Source organism: Anas platyrhynchos, chromosome 7 (assembly GCF_047663525.1).
Source record: "Anas platyrhynchos isolate ZD024472 breed Pekin duck chromosome 7, IASCAAS_PekinDuck_T2T, whole genome shotgun sequence".
Lineage (NCBI taxonomy): Eukaryota > Metazoa > Chordata > Aves > Anseriformes > Anatidae > Anas > Anas platyrhynchos.
This window is the reverse complement of record NC_092593.1, coordinates 32269271-32277889: the sequence shown is the minus strand read 5'-3', so window position 1 is coordinate 32277889 and position 8619 is coordinate 32269271.

The window sequence follows — 8619 nt, the reverse complement described above, 5'->3', positions numbered from 1 at the left end:
TTTTTTTCCTGGAATCCAGCCATTTGAGAGGTGAATGCTCTCTTCTTGCACTGCCTTTTTTTTTTTTTTTTTTTGAGGGCACTAGAAAAACAAAAGTTTTAGCAAACACTATGTACTACTTTTTATTATTATTATTTCACATCCTCTGCTGCTTGTCTGCTCATTTAGCAAGAAAAAAATAAAGAAGTGTGCTACTTCAGGCTATGCCAAATGTCCCACCATCCTGACAACACCCAACAGAACAGACTTGGAACAAGCCATTACCAGCATTAGTCCTGCTGCAGTTTGGGCCTCATCCTGTGCACAGAGATCCTGGCACATCCCTTAGAGAGATGCTGCTTTGTGCCTTATCCCTGACAAAGAGGAGAGGGAGGCGTACGACCATGGGTAATTCCAGCATCTTTTTTGCACTGACGAGGGTACCTGGTGTTCTAGCAGGAACTTGCCAGCTACATTCTCATAAGGTAATGGATGGTCTGGTAACAAACCTTCCCGTGCTCACATGAAGAGGAAGCCTGTCATTTAGCCTTTTTTTTTTTTTTAAACAAAAAAAACCCACACACAACCTGAAAAACTGACTACAGCAAAGCCAGCTGTGTGCATATTGCATTGGCAATGGAAAGCGGACGTTGGATTGACTGGTGGAGATGGTTTTCCAGCTCACATCATCTCTGACTTACTGTAGCCCCACTGAGATTGCCTCTAGCCACAGCAATGGACTCAGACCAAAGCAAATGAGCGATATCCTCCCCAGGACAAAGAGGTGCTGCACATTTACCAACTATTTTATTATAATGCAGAGCCTATCACCTTTCTCCACGACTTTTCAGCTTAGAAATTTAACACTAGTAACAGCAGTTTATTTCATCTCAATAGACAGACAACACGTGAGCCAGATTCAGAAGATTACACTTTTTCCTTTTTAAAACACAATTAGCAATGCCATCATTGGAAAATTGCCCAACGAAAAAAACAACCAACCAAAAAAAAACCACCCAGATTTAGAATAAAACTCCCAAACTTGTTATGTTTCAACTCACCAAACCCTCCAGCCCAAACAATGTGCTCCATGCCACACTTTTCGCCAGGCAATAAAAAGGGGTGTTAAAATACTTAATAAATCATCCAAGGCAGTTGTGTTGCAGGCTGCATCTTAGAGCAAAGCGAGACCTCACAATGCGCCAGTACCACCCTCCTCATTTCCTAATCAGCCAACCTTAATCATGTAAGAAGAGACTCGAGCCCAGACCTTACCTAACTACCCATCACACAACCCATTCACTTACAGCGCAATTTCTTGGAGGCTTCTTCCTTTATCTTCTACCACAAACCAGGCTCTGAGACCCCGACCACACCAGTTTGCCAAAACGCAGCACGTGCCCAAAGCTCGGAGACATTTTCCTCCTCCGTGGTGAAATCCTGCCACAAATGCATCCATCTCTGCAAGCGGGGAATTGCTCCACACTTCCCTCCTAAGGTTTAAATTAAGTCTTAATGAAGACTCAGAATTTAAGATTAAACGTTCAGCCCCTGGCTAATTATGTTTGTAAGGTTCAATTTGCTTGGCAAGCATCTGAGTTGGAAAAAAAAGTACAGCCCCAGAACATATTTACACGATTGGAAATACTGGGAATCCTCCCTTGAAGTGGCACAAGAAATCCACGCAGAGCTCTGGCATGCTTTTGGGCAGCCTCTCTTTATTTTCAATAATTTTGTTTACTCCCTACTCAGGTCTTTCATTGCAATTCCAGCCATTGGCTGGATCAAATTTTCATTTTTATATTATTTCTTCCCCCTGTAGCAATGCCATGTAAACAGCCTGCTTATTTATGACTACAAACAAGATAGAAAAAAAGCAGCAAATATCTTGCAGTATTAAAGAAAAATAGCAGTCGTTATTACCTCATACAATGCACATGATAAATTTGAATAATCTGAATTTTGATCGCAGCACTCTTTAAAATGAAGAGCTACAATTTCCCTTTTTTTTTTTAATAATGCACAAAAATTCTAATAAACAATTTAGTCTGAGCCATGGGGAGAAATGAGTGGCTGTTAAGATGTAGTGACTTGCTGCATTATTGAGAATGACGGTGGTTGCAGCTGCTTTGACTTGCCAATACATCTTTTTCCTTTTTTTTTTTTTCTTTAAAAGTAACTGGGTCACTATAGAGCTTTTATCAAAAATGAAGTGTTTCCCACCCCCCCCCAAAGAACAGAAATATTCCTGTGGTTTGGAGAAATACAACCAGAACAACGAGAGCTTCCACATAACTAGAGCCTACCACGTGCAGGTTTTACATTTAAGAGTTGCAGAAGTCTCTCTGCCTGTCTGAATTCTTATGACTTATCCACTAGCAAGATTTTTTTCCCCTTCTGCGGATCTGCCGATCAATTTTTCTCCTTCATTATTAATAAAACTCACTCAGAAATGAAACATGAAGCTTGAAGCATCTCTGGGAACCTCTGCTGCCACTGTGTATAAAACAGATGTAAATTTAAAGGCTGTCTGCTGTGTGACATTAAGCAGATTACGCCTCCCACTACGCAGAAAAGCACCAGCATCAACATTACACCAACTTTTTCATAATTTTTAAAGAAATGCTAGCTGGATGTATTGAAGTATCTATGGTTAAACACCAGGGAAAAGCCTACCACGAAGTGTTTCCCTCTAACTGGTGGCACCTCTGTTTACACACACTCAGCGTCTCTCCGTGGGTATGCAAAAGCCTAATGGTGACAACCAATCTCCCATACCACTCCTGACAACACATGATGTTTTAAATCAGTGAATGATTAGCTGCGGGATGCAAAAGGAGGTTTTGTGGTTTGTTGTTGCCTGACAAGCAGGTGAGAAATCTTGCTCTCCAAACACAGTTGTCTCTGTTGATAGAGGGATGCATTACGGAAAGGCATTAGCCACTGTAAATCCTTCCATACCCAACAAAGATGGATTTCAATAAAAGTCAGGAACCATTAAACTCACCCATCCTCTCTGCACAGGCTCAAGCTTTAAGATGAACGTTATATGTTTCTGATACCACCTTGTTTCTTTCAACCGCCCTGCAAATACTGCCCAGGGCTGAACTCCACTGTCACTGCAATGCCCGTTTAGCATCTCTGAAGACCAGATATTACCTTCATTTTATTTTGAGGTAGGTGTTTTGTTTTGTTTTTTGACAAAACAATTGTACCACAAACAAGCAGATCACTTTCTTCTGAAAGATTTACTAGACTTAAAGATGAAGACAACCAAGCTTTCCTTCCCCCTCTGCATCAGAGTCCAGGTAGAACAACCCGTACCTGCCAGCAAAGGGGGCTGATGTATAACTTGGTGCTGGAAGGGGCTTCCTTCAGAGCTGCTTCTGATCTTCATGAGGCTTCACATCCTTTTTCTTGTGAGCCCTCAGTGAGCTTTCTTATGGGAGCAAGGCTGGGGTAAGCACCAAAGGCTGGACGCGGCCCCAGCCTTCCAGAGCACCCTCTCTGCAGTGGGTTAATCAACTCAAAAACAAGATTTCAGCCCCAAAACAGCCCTTATCCTCTCCAAACTTTAACCTAAGAAAATTCAAGGCGGGAGGGAAGTCATTTTGCTTTGGTCATTCACTTCACTTTGTCAGACAACCATTGCAGAAAGGTATAATTTAGATGAGAAGCACCTTTTAGACCCTCTCTTCAGTTCTGGGGCTGTTTAATCCTTCTTTTTTTCTGACATATTAAAGAAATCCTCTACAACACAGATGGCTGCAGGGAAAGATGAGATTGGTTTGAATATTAAGGTCCCCATGTAGCATTATGGGAACATGGGGAGATGGTCAGACCATCCACCTCGGTGAGACCTGCTCTTCCACCTGCCTGGCAGGCACCTCTCCAGCTGCTGCAAGGCACAGCAAAACTTGAGCTTTCCCTCTCACTCTTAATATTCTTGTCATACGGAGTAGAAATCTAAAATGAGCAGGTGGCTTTGCTACAATAGTACAAGAGAAATCATCAGCTCCTCATTGTTCGACCTTGTGAAGGAAGGGTGAAGTACCTGAGCTCCTGTTTCCCTGACTTGAGATGTCATTTGTACCGAGAAGTAAATTTTTGTGAAAGAAAGGTAATTATCTGCGAGTGCTACGGAGCGGCATGGAGTCATCTGTCCTGCAATGTCAGATAAAGGTGAAGGCAGCCAGCTACCGCGTGCGGTCAGGTCCCGTATTTCACAGCTACTGCAAGTTTTGGGTTCCAGTTAATTAAAGGGAGGGAGGGAAGAGCAGATCACCATCACTTGGGTTTGAAAAGCCGGGCAAAGCACAGCCTTCCCGCAGCTCTCACAGGTTCTGCCCCGGCACACAAACATGCCCGCACGGCAAAACGCAGCCAAAGCCCTGCTGGAGGCTCCGGGGGTGCCGAGCCTGAGGGATTTTGCAGGTGCTTCCCCCCCTCCTCCGCAGCTTCCTCCTCCTGCAATACAACACTGCCCTCTCACGGCTCCTCCGCTGCCAAAGCTTCACATGCACGGGGGCACACGTGCAAATCCGACCCCAAAACCCGGGGTAAACCCCCCCCATTGCTCTGGCATTGCAGAGGGAGGCTCCTTTTTTCCACCCTACTTTGCATGGGGGGCAAGCACACCACGGGCATTCGTGCTCTGATTTGGCATCCAGCTGCTCCCTGGAGCAAAGGCAGGGTAGAGGGGGTGCAATTCCTTAATTTCTTTCTTAATTTACCTAAAAAATTCTCCTTGGTAGCAACGAGCCAGCACTAAGCCCGGGTCAGCAGGGACTTGTGTCTGGAGCAGGTGTCTGCTGCTGGTGGGTGCTGGCTGTGAAGGAAATAAACTAAAAAAAAAAACAACCTGAACACCTCAGATGCTTTCACCAAAGCAAAGGTGCAAGATACTATTTAAAATTGACCCTAACAGCTGACAGACGTGGTCACTGTCCTCTCCACAATGGCTCCAGCTGGATTATGCTCAAGCCACGGTGCTGGTGGAGCATCACCCATGAGCTGAGAACCAGCACCCACCTGAATGAACAACTCAGAGGGGGCTGGTAAGAGTAGGATCTCCCAGACTCATTCCTGATTAAAACCAAAACACGAGCAAAGAAGTCATGGGACAGCCTGTTCAGTTCTAGCTGTAACCCACGACCACGCAACACGCTGGCAATGGCAGTAAAATGGATTGTGAGCTGAAGGGTGTATGATAAATAGGCTGTCACTCAATATTTACTTCACAAATAAGTCACCAATGCAAGCTAATGACGTTGCCTCAAGCAAAGTGGCTTGGAAGCATTTTCCAAAGGCAACCAATCTTGTAATACTGAAAAAAAAGAAAGCTGGTGGGAGAATTCTCCCACCAGGCAGACAGCAGCTCTGTGCAACCAAACCGAGCAGAACTGGGGCATTTGGCAATCAATTTCACAATTACATTTCCATTTAGTACACGGACAATCCTCTTTCTACCTCCCTTTGTGATGGATAAGGATGGAGGAGCTCCTGGAGGTTGCATCTGGGGGGTTCAGACCATTTGCACCCCATGGGGCGCAGCCAAACCGCTGCAATCCCACCCCACAGCCACCAAGTCCTCCCACTCCTTTTTTCCAATAAAACTTCTTCTGCAGGTGTAATTATTCAGTGGCTGGGTTTAGCCCAATGCTCTGGAGGATGAAGGTAAGGTAATTGGCTGTATTCATCATTGTGTTTCTTCTGCAGCTCTCCGGGTTTATAAATACGTGATAAAATATTACTGCAAGAGACCAATATTTAGCAAGGTGTCAGGCAAAGCAGGGAGACTTCTGAACGTGCAAGGATGCTGCTCCGGGAAGGCTGGGAAGCCCTGTGGTATTAAATAACCTTTTAGCATCAGGAATGGAGATTTGAAGAACAGATCCAAAGGGAAAAGATGGGAATTTTGTCTCCTGCAGCCCTCTCAAGCAACCCCCCCTCATGCTGCCACCCCATCAGTCACGCTGCCTGTCCAGGCACTGCCCCCAGCCATTCCTCAGACTAAATCTGGCTGCCTGGCCCCACTGCTCGCCTTCTGTGTTTGACATTGCTGTTCTCCTCCCGCACAAACGGGGCCAGGTGACTTTCCTGACATCTTGCAGCTCTCAGATTAATTACACGGTGACGAGGGCAACGTCCCCACCAAGGCGCGTGGGACACGGCGCTGGTGCCGAGCTCCACGAGGAGCAGCAGAACAAATGTCACCACAGAGCCACGGGGCTGCCATGAAAGTCAAGTGTGCGTGGGGTTAGGGAAAAGATGACACGTGCAATATAGGTATTCATGGTACGCCTGCTCTCCCATTTACACAGGAGGTGTTCAATTGGATCTAATGAAAAAACATTTTTGCTGCTTTTGGAGAAAGCCACAGGTCTCTGGAACAGGGAAATATTTGGTGTAAATGTTAGCACAGGACTTCTCAGCCAGCAAGAGAAATCTGCTGTACCGCTGGGAGACTCCCTGCAGGGAAAGTAAGGTTTAGAGCTAACTTAGAAATGCAAAACCAGATTAAACAGATGACAACATCCAATTCCTGCTTTTAACGTCGGTAGCTCTTCAGCTTACATTCATTGCCTACTCTTTGTAAAGTTCTTTGCATTTACAGCGTCATATTTTCCCCATAGCTCTGTTCACGATCAATAAAAGCTGGGGGACATTTCTAAAACAAGAGATACCAGACCATGCTACCCAACTGAAACCAATGAGGTGCAATGCTTCAAGGTTTCCTCCACGGCTTCTCTTCTGGCAGACAAATCTCAGCCTCAGCTAACCCAGAAAAAAAAGGTCAGCCAAGCCATCAAACATTTCAAAGCACAATTAAGACCCTAAATGAGAGGAGTTAAAGTTTAATGCTGGAACTTCACTGCCGGTTGATGCTCACCAATTACAAGGGTCACTTGAAATACGATCGGCAGAGCCGCCGTGTGTCAGAAACCAGCCTCTGCTGATGGGAGTTAGGAAATGTTCTGGCGAGGCAAACAACCTTGCTCTAATAATATGACTCCTGCCATAAAAAGGAAAAAAAAAAAAAAAAAAAAAAAAAAAAAAAAAAAAAAAAAGCCTGTTTCTGACAGCTGAGAGCTGCTTTGGGTCTGAAGAACTTGAATTTGATGCATTTTGAAACCCTTGAAGTAATTCAGCTCCCATATGGGTGTGGTTATCACAAAGAAGCCAGAAATTAACTCTCCATACCAGGAATATAACATTAGAGGATAAATCTAAGACAGTGGGAATAACCCACAGAATAGTCTAATTCAAAAATATAATGCCATTCCTTTTTAATAATGCTGTAATTTTATATTGATCATCCTATTTCCCAACCCCATGAATTCTTCGCTGTAATATCCTATACTTAGTATTAAAACTAAAAGCACAAAGTCAAAACTAAATCAAAGAAAGTTCAAGAACGGCATTTCAACAGCAAAATGAACAGATAAGAAAACGAAGAGTGTCAAACATGCAAGCTCCTCCAGCCTGTCTGTTATTTAGTCTGACACACTCTCGTGTTGTATTTTATTTGAACAAATACCATTGTTTCCAACAGCAAAACAAAGCTCCTCACTGCCATCCCACCCGTGCCCAATGAGAGCATTTTTTTCAGAGGGAAGACACTGAAACACTGTAGGAACAACATGGATTTCAGAACAGCGCCGTCATTACCAGCAAAACAGAAAGGAGTTTGGACCTAACATCTCCTGTACCCCTCCTGCCAAGTCACCGCAGCAGGGACTGTCTTCCATTAAAAACGAGGGGGTTGCCAGGAGCTGGTTTTCCCCAGATCAGCCAAGGGAAGTATTTTAGAATTAAATCAGGCTTGCTCAGACTCTAGCTCCATTTCCCTAAGTCACACAAGTCAAGGGAGTAAGATAAGGAGTTGCCCTCTTCATGCACAAAAATAAGTAGCGGACTGGTTTTGGCCAGCTGAAGACCAGCAGCTTCCTGAAAACAGGCCAGGAGATAAATAGTGGCCATGTAGTGGCTTTTGCTATACCACCACCTACCTCACACACCAGGAGTCACCAGATCAAATCTAGATCTGTGTTTCTGGAGGGGTCAACGCTGATGCTGAGGGACACCCATAAACGCTACTTATTCCCAACGTTTTTTCCTCAAGAATGACTTCCCATGGGACATAACTTCATAGGAATAAGGTCTGAAGGGATTCCTTATAGTTACTAATAAAATCCTATTCAGAGAAGTTTGGACAGCTGCTTACGGCCCCACAACACTCAAAAGCCTCTGTGGTCCAGTGGAAGATACTAGGAGAAGGAGAAAGCAAGAAAGTCTCAATTGACATTGGTCACTGTTTTAGCTGCTCTCAGACATCTGCTGTAATAGGGCAACATCTGCCACTGGGCACAGCCCTATGGTGTACCAGATGCTACAGAGCCCCATGAGGGTGAGAGGCTGTTGCAGTGCTCTACCTCTTCTGCTTCCTCTCCAGTCTTGGTAGGTTTTTGGTGGGAGGGAAGATGAGGAAGGGTAGAGAGAAAACAGCAAAGGGAGACTTGAAATCAGTGACCATCAGCCCCACGACTGAAGGGCAAACTCAACTTCAGGCTCTTCTCCTATCCAAAGGAGCACTGCTGGGGCCCATACCAACTCAATTTTCTTCTCAATGACGCATCA